At 44.1% G+C, this 16,921-nt stretch overlaps 1 long non-coding RNA gene across 2 annotated transcripts in view; it reads left to right on the top strand.

Annotated features, from left to right (window-relative positions):
• LOC121677513 overlaps positions 1-16,170 on the top strand; it is a 94,559-nt gene extending 78,389 nt beyond the window's left edge. For both annotated transcript variants that reach the window (XR_006021017.1, XR_006021018.1), the window contains 3 exons: positions 8,939-9,049; positions 11,625-11,709; positions 14,509-16,170. This is a non-coding gene — a long non-coding RNA (uncharacterized LOC121677513). The remainder of the gene's footprint in view (positions 1-8,938; positions 9,050-11,624; positions 11,710-14,508) is intronic.
• Positions 16,171-16,921: the final 751 nt, after the last annotated feature.

The following is a 16,921-nucleotide window of genomic DNA, read 5'->3' as shown; positions in this document are numbered from 1 at the left end:
TCGCTTTGGCTATTAGGGGCTGTCATTAGGCAACCCTTTCTAGACAGCTCCGCGCAGAGCTCCCCAACAGCAGATCCCTTTGTTCTCCCCATTCCTCCCAATTTCAGGCTTCGCTTGTACATACCATTAATGTTGATTAATGGCGTTATAAGCATCTGGGTTGCCCTATTTAGCAAGACATGTAAATGCCAAAATTAGAACTATTACCCAACCATTATTAATTGTTTTGAGGTTGTATCAAACGTCCGAACAATCGGTGGGAATTGTGTCAAGTGAGACCTTGCGGATATAACTGGCGAGTGTATGGCAACTGAAGTTAGCATTGTTATCAAACATGAAGCTGAGATTATATACTGGGGGAATATTTATCATCACTGCGTTGCAGACAGGCGGCAGCTTGTTGCACCCCTCTGTTAAATGCGACTGGCTTTTGTATGCTTTTAGAATAAAGGGTTTAGAAAAGTTTGTCTGGACACTGAATGGGCCCCACAACGGCTCTTTATATTTCTCTGGGCGAGCCCCTACTCCTCTGAATGGAAGTTTAAGGGCTTCTCGCCGAACGCGTGGGCTTGTTGACAAACCAACTAATTTGTCAAAAATAAGCTCTCCTCACAGCTGGATGTAATATAGCCCATTTGTTTTGTTTATGTATATCAAACTTGTGCCATTCTTTAAAAATAATAACGTAGCCTACCGTTGTACAAGACCCCCCAACAAATGCGCAAAATTTAATGGCCTTTAAAACGCCAGTGATTCTGTAGAATCGTTCATGAGGTTGAATTTGAACCTGAATAAACGCCCAATCATTACTCAGCTTAATCTCAGTTCTTTCTGCCATAATGCGGAGGTTATTGAACGCCTCCTGTACGAATGTCTTGTGCCGCATCGTCTTGAACCATTTAGGAATACCACAAATGGGACAGCATTTCACCTGTGGTGCATGCCTTTCCTTCCCAAATTCTGATTAACAATGTGAAAAGAGAGAAAACCCTGAATGACTGTGCAGGCTTAACCGTTGATCATTCAAAATGCTTGTGTTAAATATAGTCAATTACACGCATGATTTCACTCCAACAGTAAATTATATTCATCAACTCCTCCCTGGTTCTATCACTACAGCCAGACCTGAGGAAGTCATACATTTGCGCCAGGCATCAGACTAATTAATACTCTAGAGCGGTCAGTGGGTCTCCAGTCTTTGAATGGCCCCTGTCCCTCCGTTAGAGACTGTGTTGGAATGTAAAAAGGGCTTTCTTTCACTGCCTTCTCTAGAGACCTAAGCGTTCTCCTGTTAGGGATGGAAAGCACTGGTTCAAATGCGACACATGTTTGAGGAGAGCAAAGTCTTGGAACCACCGCACTACCGTATTAAGCGCCTTTACGTTCACCCCCTCCCCTCCCCATAATGTATGCACATGTTGATCATTGTGCACCAGATTTCGTTCATTTCAAACACAAGTTAACGAATCTTTGCGGAAAACAAGTAACAATCATTTGACTGGCAAAATAAGACAAATGAAATGTGCAAGATAGGAAATTACGGTCTTTAAAACTTCAGAAGTTTGTTCAACAATGCATGCCGCCAGTCACTCACCCTATAATTCAATTATTTGAAACAACAGCAGAAATAGGTTCGATATGAGTAACCTAATACGTCTAATAAGTGTAATACTATTATTAATAATGATAATAATAATCAGATAATCATTTAGGTGCCTATGTGTGTGTGTGTGTGTGTGTGTGTGTGTCGGGGGGGGGGGGGGGGATTCACTGGAAGAGTTGCTAATGTGAAGGACGTAGCAGGTTAAAACTATATGCCATTCTGTGCGCCACTCAGTGCATCTGATTGTAAATAAGCGGAGTTCACACGCCGATCGAGTGACTGAGGGGAACAAGCGTTCCATTTTAATCAGGTGGCTATCTCCCTATCGTGGAGATCAGAGCCCCGCCACTCCTGGGCTCGTCATTGTGTCCCCACAGCGAAATGACATCTCCCTCAGAAAAGCGAGGCGAGTCGCAGGATGAGATTTCAACTGTCTATGCGCTAAACCTTTCATTACCAAATACACCATAGAATGACTGTAGTCGCTATTAAAAATAAATTAATGACATTTCTAATCTCAGTTTTACCACTGCAACTCAGCTGTTTTCTGACAGTCATCTATGTGTTATTTTTTTATCGGAATATTTAATTTGCGTGTTGAAATGTGTGTTGTAACTATAGTTTGATAATTTCTTTTGATTTCCAAAAGTGCCAATACTGTTTGTTTAGTTTGAGAATACACTGTCACTTCGCATCATCATTACAATGAAACGCGGTGATTACGATGGACACCGAAGTTTTTTTTCTCTTCACGTCTCGGTCTAAATGTTACATAGCTTGTGCTGGAGCTACGAAACTGGCAAGATGCCAAGTCAAGTTATCATTCCCTGAGGGAACGACAGAGATCCGTGACAGCTGGACCTCTTGTATTGATTATATGACACCGGAGGTCATTTATGGCGTTTTGCGCACTGTTGAATGGGACATCAAACCTATTAACATCTTTTGGCACACGCATGTACCCAACAATCATAGTCAGTCCATCATCATTTGACAAGTGCCTCTATAGCTTGAGTGTGCACTCAGTGTAGAGCTTTTGCGCCATAAAAGGTATTATTTATCGTGCATCTGTATACTAGAGGCGCACACTGTTGTTTATAGGATGAAGACTCATATCTGTACATGTGCGAATGCACTGTGCATCCTCAGGTTAAAATGACAGATGACCAATGTGGAGCGAAATAGTAGTTGGACAGTGTTGGTATTTATCGGTGGGAAAATGAACACAAGACATTATTGATTATTTGTCATCTTCTGTTATCACTGTCGATCTTAAATAGCCTACTCTCTTCTTCTAAGAATACTGACAGTGCCCTAGGGAGCTTATTGTTTTGGCTCCAGGGTTTATCATATTTATGATTTGTTTGATCATTTGCCTATATGTGCAGGCTGTAATTCAGTAGTCTGTTGTATTCAGGGAACCACAAAACCACTAGTTAAAAATGAAATGACAACTACAGACACTTTCAAGCTGAATAAAAAAGTGGAAATTGTGTTTGAAACTTTGAGATCTTCCCATCTAGAAGTAAATAGGTCTATAATGATTCTGTGTTTTCAATCTTATTTAGCAATTTGTATTGATGGCATGAAGATAATTTTACAGTTTGTGGCAAAAGAGAAAAAAAGAGGATGCAACATTTGCATTTTTGCTCAGTAGATTATTGCGGTTGCTGCTCCGCTTCTTTGGAGTAAGTAGGATAAGCTTAGAGTGCCTTGTCACCGTGGTAACTGCCAGAACAATTCAGTTGAAGTTTGAAGAGGTCAGCTTGCGGGGTCAACAACTCCAGCCGCTGCCTGTGCCAACTTCTGTTGGGCCTGGGACTTTTTGTGTGTGTGAGTGGTAGCCCCGGCCTAGCCCTGGGTGGTAGGCAATTCCAAGTCTGATATAAATTTTTTGAGTCAGTTTGCGGCCTAGGCACTCCAGGTGGCCTGTGAAATCGATTTTAACCCTGTGACCCTGTCTAGCAGAGGCACGGTTGACAACCTGGGTGAGAATTTAGCTAGCAATGACAGATTTCCCCCAAGTGCACTGAGAAGTGGGGGGTGGGGAGGAGGAGATGGGGTTCAGCAGTGATTTGTGTGTGTGTGTGTGTACTAGAAGAGGTCATTAAAAGCCTATTTAATAGTTTTTTTTTACAATGGCCAAAGAGGAGAGGGGATGAATGCATCTGCCATCCAGGAACTAGAGGATGTGGTTGCCTAGTCTGACTCAGAAGGATGTCTCTAGGCAGTCAGTGGTGACTGGATGTAATCAAACATTTTAGGTCTGAAAGTTTCTACAGGCATGTTTGATGCAAAGTGAGTCAACCTTACACTTTATTCAGCACTGTGTTTTATTCCTTTATCACATATTTACAGAAGTGGATCACAGACTGAAATTGCTGACCCTATGTTCATCAAGACTAAAATAATCACATGAAGCAAGTGCGTGAAGCACATATTGTTGGCAATATCCAATTAGTTTACATCAGAGAAGGTAAAGTGGTCACTCTACTTGACATTCACAGAGAAATTCACCTCACTTTTATTAGCAGACTTGTACCTCTGTAGTACGTGATCCAACATCCGGTTGACATGGTCTAGTTTTCATCAGGACAGAATCTGTCCAACCACAAGTGACAACATGGAGTCCTGGGGTGACGGCATTCTGTATTCCATTTGAATTGTGTGTTCTATGTCAGAAGAGGAACCTGCCATAACTATGATCACAACCATGGCCCTTTCATACATAGGAAAGGCATTTACATCTGATATTGGAAACTGACAACATTTTTATTATGTGATAATGTAATAGGGAAGTTCATATGTGTAGACATGGAGGTCAAACACAAAAAAGAGTTTTGAAATGTGTCTTTTGTACAGCCCTGAAATACGAACATTTGACAAAAGTGATGGAAATGAATTGCACATGTGTATTTGTGTGTAGCGTACTCTTGAATCAGTTTAAATAAAAAGCACAGCAAAAAAAAACAAACATTGAAAACTCAATGGCACGATTGTATTTTGGTGTATAGCATTGTTGAATCAGGCCGTATAAAATCCAGAGCAGAAAAGAAACATTCAAAACTTAACCTTCAGGCATATTTTTTGCATTGTTTTCTTCTCACAAGAGGCCAACACGAGGTAGCAATCCTTGAGCGTACTTCGCTGATCAGATCAATGCATCGGCATTAGTTCAGTCTGTCAGTGGTCCATTCAGCAGGAGGCGTCTCAAGGTCCCCTTCCCCTCCTCTCATTTTCACGTCGGGTCTTTAGACACAGACTGCAGGAAATGTCTTTGTGGCTGTGGCTGAATGTAAGACGTTTAGACCAGTGTCAGTGCAAGGATGGGCTCCACTGAAAGGTCCTTGGATGGCCCAAAAGGATGGTTGGTAAAAACACAGAGTGGCGCCTTAAATGACACATGCGTTGGGGGAGAGATGAACCTCATGTGCAGTGCCGCTAAAGTGTGCCTGTATCCAGTGCAGTGCATGTCAACTTTGTTTTTTGCGAGTCTTGTGTATGTGAAAGAGGGAGTGTGTGGGAGTGTGGGTGTGTGTGTGTGTGTGTGTGTGTGTGTGTGTGTGTGTGTGTGTGTGTGTGTGTGGTGGTAGGGGGTAAGGGGGGGTGGTGAACAAAGGCCAGCCCAGTCTCTTCAGCTTGACAGTGATCCCATTTGTTTCATGTTTAAAAGCTGATGCTGGGCATTTTCCGTGTGTGAGTGTGAAAGTGAGTGCGATTCGGCTTGTGTGAGCATGCGTTGGTGTGTGTGAGAGTGTATGAGAGAGAGAGTGTTTGTGTTGTCAGTGCCTCTGTGTGTGTGTGAGAGAGAGAGAGAGAGAGAGAGAGTCCAGAGTGTCCGCTCCAGTGGATTGTCTCTGATTGTGTTTGATTGCGTTTTGAGTGGCGTTTCCGTGCGGCTCCTGAGAGCTGGTGCTGAGCCTGTGCTGTCACGGCCCCCTGGGGAAAGGGGAGAGCACCGCGCCGAACATGCTCTCCAGCCCACTCCATTACACCAACCGCCAGGCACAGATAATACACACCCAAAACACACACTCATCAAGTGGGGCCATAATAGTCTGTTGTTAAATGTGTGTGGCAGGTCTGCCTTACGAGGTACGCCCTGAGCTGGGATATGGGCAAGATTTACACGTCATGCCATTATGGGATGTTACTAAAGTCGGCATGAGTTTTAAGTATCAATATTTTGTATTTGTAGTCAATTTCTGCAGTGTGTGTGTATGTGTGTGTCTGTGCACGTGTGTATATGTGTATGTTGAGAGGGTATGTGGGTGTGGCTGTGTTTGCCCACCCAAACTAATGACATAGATCAGTCCCATAGCCTGGTCACATCATCAGTGTTTTCCATAAACTCCATTAGGCTTGCCTATTCTGCATTTCTCAACCTCTCCTCTGTCAACACTTCTCTGGGCCAAAGGTGGTCAGTGACTGTGCTCCTATGCAAATATTTCCCCAGGCAATGTGTGGAGGTGAAAACTGCTCTCGGCAGATTGCAGTTCAGTCGGACTAGTCCACAGAAATCCACTTAGAGTACTCCAACATCCACTCCTCTTTTATCAACAAGTAACTTCCCTCTTCTTTACTTCCTGCTCTCTCTCTCTCTCTCTCTCTCTCTCTCTGCTGAAGCAAAATGTTTTAGTTGCTGTTTGTATCAGACATTTGAGCAAGGAGAAACAAACAAGTCAACATGATCTGTCGTTCTACTTGTCAACTGTGATCATTTATGCACCGGTGGTTATTCTCAACAACAGCATTCATAATAGTTTCAATGCCAATCAGCATATACAGAAATACATTTTGAAATGATCTTTTATACATAGATAGGAAACATTAAGACCACACTGTTGAATGGTGTTAGACATTTAGTTGGTAACAAACACAAAGAAAGCCATCTATTTTCTACCTCACGACTTTGTAACTCTGACTGGGAAGCATTTGACCTTGTACAAAGTAGATGACTTTGTTGTATTTGTTACCAATTAAATGTTTAACAGCATTCAATGGTTTCCCTCTTTTTATATGTATATATATATATATATATATATATATATATATATATATATATATATATATATATATATATATATATGTGTGCATGTATAAATGTGGTTGTGTGAATGGTTATGTGTTTATGTTGAAGTTTTTGTATGTTGAGATGCCTTAACTTAATGTGTGTCATTGCCTGTGTCTGTCTGTGCGTGTTGTGTTGTGTTTGCGCTACTACCATTGTGTGTGTGTGTGTGTGTGTGTGTGTCTGTGTGTGTGCGTGTGTGTGAGTACTCGTGTGATGATGATTAATGAGGTATTTTTGGCAAGTTGGCATTACTCATCAGTACCATGGCAGTTTTGTTTCAAAAGTGCTGGTGCTGGGGAATGGGGGGATTTTGGGCCATCAGCAGTGTGTGATGTCAGCACGCAGGACAACAAAAGAGGAGCCCAAATCCGTGGCGTTTGCAGCCCTGACGGGGGCCCAGCCAGGGACACACACAGCCCTCCTTTCACACAGCCAGACCGACCAACACACCAGGCCAGAGCCCCGCGCCCAGAGCACCACACTCTGCTGGTTCAGCTCCCCCAACCAACCACCCGACTCTCCCTTTAATAAAGAAAGAAAAAAACATTGCGTTTTTTTAATTATGTTTTTGTTGATGGAAATACAACCATTTGTTTTTTTCAGTGCATTGTTGCCTGAGAAATGGTTTCGTTCAACAATGCGTCATCAATTTAGCTCATTAAATTCTTAATAGAATAATTTGTGTGCCAAAGGCTCAAGGTGGGCTAGTTGTAAACAGATGCCTTTGTTTTCAATCACTGGCACTAATAGAACATATTTGGTATAACATGGGTTTTACGGTTATGGTGCAATTAGAAAAGTGAGTGCTTTATTAACATTTCCAGTGCAGGATTTGAGCATTAAGTAGACAGGTGATAAGGCTTCACAGCTGGAAATTGGATCCCACATGTCTGAAACATGTACGTGCCACTTATTAATTTCTCATACCTGGGGTTGAAATGGTAAGAGAATTAGAGGGCCATTCAAACTAGATGCACACCTTTATTTGTTTAATACTGTGGCGGTGACATGCCAAAGCCTTTCGTGTTTTTCCTTGCAAATCAGGATTACACACAGAGAGTTCCAGCACAGCAAAAGTGGTTACTGTTAATGTGCTGTTCAAGACACACAGCAGCTCCAGGAACCAGTCATAAATCCTTAGTCTCATAGACGTTGAAAAGAGGCATATGAGTGTTGGACTAGTTTCATATAGGATATTAAATGTAAAGTACACCTGTAATCTATAGCAGCGCAAAGCTAGACAAATATAGCATATGCTCATAAATCTTCATCATGTTTTGTTGAGGAAGTGAGACAAATCAATTGACAAATGCTTTACTAACAGTTGGAAGACAATGACCAAGCCAGAGAATTGGCTGGACTTTATCTTTCAGAGTGTTGGGAATTTGTTATATGTGTAATAACCTGTTTTATTTGGAGCGTAATGACCAGGAAATGAATGGGCAGGTGGCACAGACATCCCAAACACACAATCACATTAAGTGATGTTGAACCTACTGTACAACTTGACATAAACTACGTATTGCAATTAACTTTGCTATGCGTGAACTTTAGTTGATGCTTCAACTTGTTTAATGGCTGATGCCCGATGCTCACATACTAGTGCCTCTCTCAAGGTCCTCTTCAGACAAGCCCTTAAAGTCCACCATTCTCTAACTGGCTCCAGAGCAATGCGGGTTGAAACGCATTGATGGATCTTCAAGGCAGTGCATTGTGGGACTGGCCATACACCCACCACAACCACCACCCCTCCCCACTGCCATCCGCACAACCAAGAGCCCTTTATGAAGGAGGGGGGGGGGGGATTATGATGGCAATGCCTTGCAGTTGATCTGCAGGATCTTGCGTTGTGGAAGGAGATAAGTTGTGTAATTGTGACAGTACTGTAGCACAGCGGCGGCCATTCATTAAGGACCCCCGTCTGTAATAAACTTGCGGGAGGGACTAATGGCAGCTGTGTCGCCGAGATAGACACAAGGCCACTCTTTCTGTGCGAGAGCGCTACTTTGTCATAGGCTCCGTCTGTATGCGAAAATCCTCTGATTGTACAAGCCAGCCCTGAAATTCCAATAGACATTTGTTTTGGGGGGCAAACAAGAGTCTCTCTTTGAGTACATTGAGAGGGAAAAAACAGCATTGGAAACAAATGAAACCCAGATCACATTGGGATGTTTTAGTTCATTTCAGGGGGGAAAAGCATACAGACGATTATATGAGTTCAATGGAGAGTCACTGAAAATTGTTCATCTTTTCTTGTTCAGGTATGCCAACATCTGCAGCATCTCAGCAGAGAAAGGTGCCATGAATAGTGAAGCCAGTGAAGCCCTCTTAAGATTTGCTTGGCAGTCCAAAGATACAGATGGGAACTGAAGGTAAATGGTCTTTAACAACCTTGAAAATAGTTTCCATTTTCTCTTAGTTTGTAGAATCCCACTAAATAAGTTGCTCATGTCCTCGAGATGCTCCTGGGAGTGCAGAGGTTGCAGTATCACTCTGTTGGGGTGCATAACCCATAGTGCTCCTCAGTGGGCTCAGCCCTTCCCATCCCGTAGTGTGTGCAGTCAGCCACACCTCTGCATTCCTCCCATATGCTGATCTGGTACAAGGCATCATATAGAACCCCATCATGCAAATCCTCCTGCCTACAAACCCCATTGTCTGGCCAAGCACAAGCCAGAATAGGCAGAATTCCAGGAGCCGTTTCTTTTTTTGGTTCAGAGTGTTTGACAGGAGTGGAATGTGATGTGACTTCATGGTTGCAGGTGACATTTCCCACAAGGGCCTGTCCCTTGTTTGAGTCCCTTGACTGTCGTGTCAATGTAGCCCACTGCCCTGCCTCCTCTGCCTCCCAATTCAGAAGTCAAGCGGGCTGGTGGATCGTGGGCGGACGGGTGGGCCTGGTGGGTGTCTGGAGTGAGGGGGGGGGGGGGGCCTAAGCTGAGCTGCACTTGCGCCTTGTGGAATGTGTCGTGTCCCCGTGAACTATTTCCTGCTTTGTCTTATGACGGCTGTTTGGCAATCCGTGGAGTTCCTTCTCCCTGGCCCTCTCACGGCTGGAGTATTGACACACTGTCAGAACTGGAAATGAGCCAGGAACAATGGCATTCCTCCATGGCAATGGGCCACTATAGGTGCATTTACCTTTAAGTTAGATGCAGGGCAGGAAGTCTGAGAGTAAATGGAAAGAATAAACAGTTGTCCAATCCCAGACTACGGTATGACCACTACCACAAGACTCAAATTGTATAATTTCATAGATAATTATCTTTTACAGTGAAAAAAAGTCAGGTTTTAAATGTATTGATTTATAATAGAAACAGCATAATTGTCATGGGAATACAATATTAAGAGGTGAAAGCAATATGTGGTATATCTCAGCTATGAAAGAGAAATGTGCTTTTTTATTTGTACAGCTTGAGAGTGGCTCAGAACTCAAACAAACTCCCACAAGGATATTTGCCATTGCTAAGGCAACTCAGGACGGTTAAGAATGGACTAATTAGAACAAAAGCAGGCTTTGCTGGTGTTCATATTTCTCTGAGGATAAATACCTCTTCGGACCACACATCCTCCTTTTTTTGGATAATCAATCAAACCCGTATTTGCTTTGGAGGGAGCTGTAATATTGGAAATGAACTGGCACTTTGCTGATAAAGCTACACAGCTCCGATTACATCACATTAGTTTGGAGAGTCTGCTTTCTCAAGAGACTCCAAACACTCATGCTTGGTCATCATTTGCATCATTTCCTGTAGGACTTTTATGTAGGACAGAACTTTTAACAGGTGTGTGAGATTCAAATAGAGTTTTACAGTGTGTCTTATCCTATCTCAAATGTAGCACACAATATTCTGCCAGTGATATTCTGTGTACACACTCTCTGCCCATACTGGTCAGTTTTGCCACCCGGCCACCACAGGTGTAGAGATGGCCTCACAGACCTAGCGGTGTCCCAGAGACAGCAGGCTGCTCCAACTAAATGCACAAGGACAAGTGGGACTGTGTCCATCTGCCCAGAATTTGTTCCAGTCGTGCCCCCAGCTGCACTGTGAGGGGACGGCGGGACTTTAGGCCACATGTTTGTGACACCGGGAGTTTGATGAGGAGTTTTTGTGAAGTGGGGTGGGGGGGGCAGGAAGGTGGAGAGGCTCCTGCAGCACCACCCAGCATGGGGCTTCAGGGGGAATTTGTGGAGGAAGGGGGGTTGGTTTGGGAAAGAGGGGGGCATGGGAGGCGGTGCCCTGTCTACAGGCCTTTGTCACTGTGGGGGGAGAGGCACAGTGGCCCTGCAGGGAAGGAAACGCAGCAGTCTCCCTCACCTCCCCTCCACCCCCCCCCCCCCCCCCCCCCCCCCCCATCACCACCCCAGCGTCCTACTCCCTCTTCTCCAACGGCAACGGGGCAGGGGGGTGGGGTAGAGCACATTACATGCTTGCAAATCAACTCACCGCTTTCATTTGTACTTTGCCAGGCCTGTGAGGAGATGAACATGCACAGCGCAGACAACACTGGAACATTTATGTCTCCCAACAGTCAGGAGTGTAGTCAGTGCAATCACGTAGACACAAACATCAACTTTATTGGCGTTACGCTCTCTAAAAACGTGTTTGTGGAACTCCAAGCACTTGGTGAAACTTTGTGCAGTGTTTGTTTGGTTGACCAGAGGTGATCGCAGTGTGGAGGAGAATCCTGCTGAAACCCAGTGAAATGACTAGCGGAGGCCCCTGGGAAAACTCTGTTGTGTGGGTTAATAATCCCCTGACCCCACATCCACAGCACATATTTAGCCCAGTTTACACACTGACAAAACTTTAACACTGATCTGGGATGGGCATCTCCTTTGATGCTAACAAGACATAATGTGATGGCAGTTGTACTTTCACCACAAATTCACTCCCCTCTCCTCTCTTTCTCTCTCTCTGTCTCTCTATCTCTCCTTTCCCCTAGTTTCTCCCCAGCACGACTGTGATAATTGGATTTTGCGGACACCTGTATGAGTGCAGTATATCCAGGGGATTATAAGCAGGGATGGGTGAGTCAACTCTAATTATTGTCACATTAACCCGTACAAACCGCCAGCCCCCCAACCACACCCCCCCCCCCCCCCCCCCCCCCCCAACCCAGCGAATCAGGCCCGAGCGGGTGCTCGTCAGAACCCCTCAGCCCTCCACAGGCCTCGCAGACCCACCGAGTTTCCCAGGGAACCACAGCCAGGGAGAGAGGGAGGGAGAGAGGGAGGGAGGGGGAGAGAGAGAGAGAGAGAGGGAGGGAGAGGGAAAGAGAACTGGAGGGACAGAGGGAGAGGGAGAGACAAGCGACAGAGGAGCCCCACTGTTGGAGTTCCCCTCTGTTCCCCTCCACTAGTTATTTCAGTTGCTCCCGCACAGTGAGCCCAGGAGCAGGACATTCCCACCCCTGCAAACACTGTAGCAGTAATACATACATATATGCTTACTGAAATAAATAAATAAATATCATCTCATCTCTTAACTCATCACAGTCTTTTACACAGAACAGCCATGTGCTGCGTTATTTACATAACTCAAGAGCTTGAGAGTTTGATGTGCTGGCTCATGTAACTCAAACGTCCCACTTGTGGCTCGGAGGAAAGAGGAACTCGGACAGTGTTTGTAAACAGCGTTTGGCGTAGTGTTTCTGGCAGGACAGAGGTGAACAGGATTCTATTCACGCCTGTTTACTCACACCCAGGTGGTGGTAGGGGTTGCCTGGCGCTCAGGGAGTTGTTTTGTGTTTATGCTTGTGTGTGAGTGTGTGTGTTTGTGAGAGAAAGAGAGAGAGAGATTGTGTGTAGTTGGGGGAGGGGGTGTATTGAATGAGCGATGAGCAGAACGGACAGGGTCGTATGCCATCAAAAGAACTGCCCCCTCCACCCCCCACCCCCCCCCACACCACCCCTGCCCCAACCCCACAAACTTCAGGGAGCTGAGAGGGACAGGACAGGGGCTCACAAGGTGTCCACAAGGGGCAGGTAATTTATCAGGCAGGGCCAGCCAGCAGGACCTTCCCATGGTCACCTCGCCGAGAGGGAATACGTAATGAGCTGGAGGGCTCCGCATTTGCCACGGCTGATTAGCCCCGAACAATGGGGCCAAACAGAACCTCGCAGCGCTCACAATGGTGACTGCAAAGCCTCAAGGCGTTGTCTCCATATTTTTAGAGGAGGAGGAGAAGACGAGAAGAGAGAGAGAGAGAGAGAGAGAGAAAGAGAAGGGAAGAGGGAAAAAGAGAAATACAGAAACACAGAGGAAGGGAAGGAGAGAGAAACGGAGTGAGGGAGAGAGGAAGAGAGACTGGCAAGAAAGACAGAGTGAGAGAAAGAGGGAGAAAGGGAGGGGAAAGTGAACAAGACTGGAGTTGACTAGACTGTGTGGTTCTTCATTAGTCAAAAACAGAGCTTCAGCCATCTCCTTGTTTATACTCTGTTGATGTGGTGAAGCATGGACGGGCTAGTACAGCGGAACACAGGCCTGATGTTAGGGAACTGAAAAGAGTTCTGTTGCCAATTGTACTGTTGATAGAATGATGTCTCAAACAGCTGACAAGAAGGGCTGTATTCAAATATGATGTTTGTTAAATAATTTAGTGTAATATAGTTATTTTAGTAGTAGTAGTAGTAGTAGAGTTAATATTGTTTTAGTGTAGGAAAGAAATTTAGTTTAGTTGTGATTCAGGCACGTGTAGGCCAGTTTTAACACATGCAAGGGAAGTTGGAGAATAAAGCTTGTTTTTGGCAGTCATTAACAGTGTCATTACATGCTTAGCGTAAAGCTACTCATCACTGATTACCATCCATACATTAAAACAGAGCGTGAACATTATAGTACCAGTTAAATCAGCAACCCCCTTCTTTAAGCGACAGAATACTTTGTAATCTCAACTCTGCAATTAGTCCAAATGACTGTGAGATCAACTTCATTAAGGGCTTTTTCCCCCTCGAACCGAAGGTACCGGCTTGCCCAAATGTTCAATCTCTGTGGAGAGCATATCTCTTTGGACGAGCTCTCCTAAATTAGTTTCCATATCAGTTAGAGAGCCAAGAGCTCTCCCCCACCCCCGCACTTCTCACTATAAACTTGAGCTGTGATAGAGAGAACCTCTGGAATATTTATTATGATTATAGGAGGCAAATCCACAAAGGCCATTTTTGCCCTTCACTCTCACGTTCTACCATTGCGACTTGTGTTCTTCCAATTACCTAATGCCATTTAAATACACGGGGCCGGGCGTTTGCACTTGACTGGAGTGGGGGAGCCAAGAGAAGTCACGCTTAATTGTATTTCATAAATTATAATGAAAGCCCATCGGAATAAGCTTGCTGTAATAAAATGATAAAATGGACAATTATGGGGGGAAATTCAGGCGCCGTCATTTTCTAAACACACTCAAGAGAGTGTGCTTAAGCTGGCTATGTGTTGAAGTGGAGTGTCCTCAGGAGGGCCTGAAAGGACACAAAATGATCACTCTGTCAATCACGGGGAAATACTTCAGGTCAGGACTGGGCAATATGGCAGATCACGGGTGCAGTGCAATTCTTTGATGTTAATTTATTTTCATTACTATTGTTTCTCCTGTGAGATTGTGTTGAACTCTGCCTATATTTATTGGTAATGTTATCATATTGAATAGTTCTTGCTGACTTCCCATTGTGAATACACATTATTTGTGTACATAAATATGTGTGTGTGTGTGAGTCCATGAGTGTATGTGTCTTAATGTGTGTGTGTGTGTGTGTGTGTGGAGTGGGTGTTTCACAGAGGGCCTGAGGGCAAACACAGGGACTGTAAATCAATAACGCTGTGTCTCTTTGCAGGGGGAGCGTGGCTGTTTGCTGTCCTCGGTGTCACTTCCTTCAAGCATACAGATAACTGGCCTGGCCTGCAGAGATAGCAGCCCTCTATCACATCAAGAGCTGCTCAAATCCCCAGACAGAGTGTTTGTCTTAGGGGACGGGGTCACACACACACACACACACACACAGACACACACACACACACACACCTGTGACTGGGACATGGAAGCCTCCCTCTGCTCAAGGTGTCTGAATGAGGGCTTGTGTGTGTCAGAGAAATGGGGAACCAGTGAGTGTGCTTACATGTGTATGAGTGCATGAATGTGTGTGTGTGTGTGTGTGTGTGCGCCTGGACCCATGTAATATGTGTGTCTCTTGGCCCGCAGTCATGGTAGGCAGTGTGGTGAATCAAGGTGTCATCTTCTAGTGGTCAGGAAAGCCAGCTGTGTGTGTGCGTGCACGCGCATCCCTTTTGTGTTGGCACATGTGTTCCATGCTGTTGTCCGTGTGTGAACCATTCTCTGCTAGCAGAGGAAGACAGCTGTGTGTGTCCATATATAATGTACATGGTTGTGTGTGTGTGTGTGTGTGAGAGAGAGAGAGAGAGAGAGAGAGAGAGAGAGAAAGATGCATGTTAGTATTAAGTGTTGTAAAATGACATATGATCTGTTGCTGGCATGTGCACAGCAGGGTCTGAACTGTTGAATGTTGTGTGTGGAGGTGTCATCTGCTGGTAGCTGAGAGAGACAGCAGTGAGTGTGTGTGCGTCTGTGCGTGTGTGTGTGTCGATGTGAGAGGCAGCTCCACTGACAGTACCATGTCAACAGAGCGCTTGCTGCTGCCGCTCCGATCCAGGTGCAGACCAAATGAGTCATCAGAACCTCCTGGCCAAAGCAAACAGGATTTATCATGGCTATTTGCCATACAATCATATGTCTGGTGTTAAATATAAATTAAGATATGTATGTACTGTATGCATCTCTGTGTGTATGTGAAAATAAACAGTTACTTTGCCCAAAATAAAACAAGAATAAGGCATGGTGCCTCACCCATTTAACAAGTACAAGAACAGCTCTAGATGACACCGTTTTGGGGAATAAAGGTTATGTTTAGGGTTGCAATCAATAGCAGTAATTTGTCATGACACTGACTGATTCATGTTGACATTGTAATGAATTCCAGCGATGAAGGTTTTTTTCAGACACAGCACATTAAAGTAAAGCAGCCACTCCTATAACATCTCCTCCATAGTCATCCATGTATGTCCTGGACCAAAGACAGATACCTACTACCTTATCGTGCCAATATACTGTACATGTTGTCTCCTGAAATCATAATGTTGAAATCTCACAGCTTTGGGTGTGTTACCAAATATATCTCTGATAGAAGCTGTCTTGAATAGTAATCTATTTTCACATTGAACCTTATTGTGAATTAACTTCCAGGGCCCTAATTCAAACACTGGGCAAAGTGAAACGTTAGTCTATGAGCAAAATTCTCTCTAACAGCATCCTGTGGCGTGTGGCTGCTTTTAACTGACTCACCACTGCTTGTGCTTAGGATCTTTCTTGTGATATCATATTTGCAAATAGATTTTGCATAGTTAGTACGCAAACTTTAGTTAGACTTTAGACTTTGCACTTTCCCATCATTTAAATTAGGCCCCCAGTGTTTTTCACTCTGTTGCACAATTTACAATCTGATATGCTCAATCATTGAAACAAATGAATAAACAGTAGATATTTGAAAATGAAAAAAATGTGCCTTTTGAGCTAAAATGGACTAGTTCAGTTTATGAAAATCACTTCCTCATTCTGTGTAGCCAGTGACACAAGCCAGGGGGATAATTAATGACATGTCAAGTCTGTTTGTATAACAATGCAAAGCACGCACCTATATACCTAACTGTGTGGTATACAGCAGGTATTTACATTGAATTCAAACGGAACACATACCAAATACAAAAAGGATTTTTAACTGAAGAGTTAGCACTAAATGCTGAAATTAAATCAATAATATTATTTCAAGCTATTATGCATGGAAAATATCAAACATTTTGTTGCGCTTAAACATTCTGAATAGGATATCAAATACCTACAAACAAGTGAAGAGTTCAGATGCAAAACCCTCTAAATCCGTCTGACTACTTTTCTTTTAAATGAGCATTTAAATTCAGGCTCCTATAGGTTTTTGCCTATAAATCGATATTTCAGACCAGGAAGAGAGTGGTATTTAGTGGGTTTAGAAGTTAAATTATTTGATTAGCGTATACTATGTGTGGAGAGCATCCCCTCACCATCTTTATCTCATTTTTGACATAGGTGGCATTTAGAGGCTTTTGCATCTGAACCCTTCAAGTACACACACACACACACACACAAGTCTAAGAGACACACACTCTCTCTCTCACACACACACGTACACAATAGAGTCT

Source organism: Alosa sapidissima, chromosome 12, assembly GCF_018492685.1.
Source record: "Alosa sapidissima isolate fAloSap1 chromosome 12, fAloSap1.pri, whole genome shotgun sequence".
Taxonomy (NCBI): Eukaryota; Metazoa; Chordata; class Actinopteri; order Clupeiformes; family Clupeidae; genus Alosa; species Alosa sapidissima.
The sequence above is the reverse complement of the archived record's forward strand: the minus strand, read 5'-3'. Positions and strand labels throughout refer to the sequence as shown.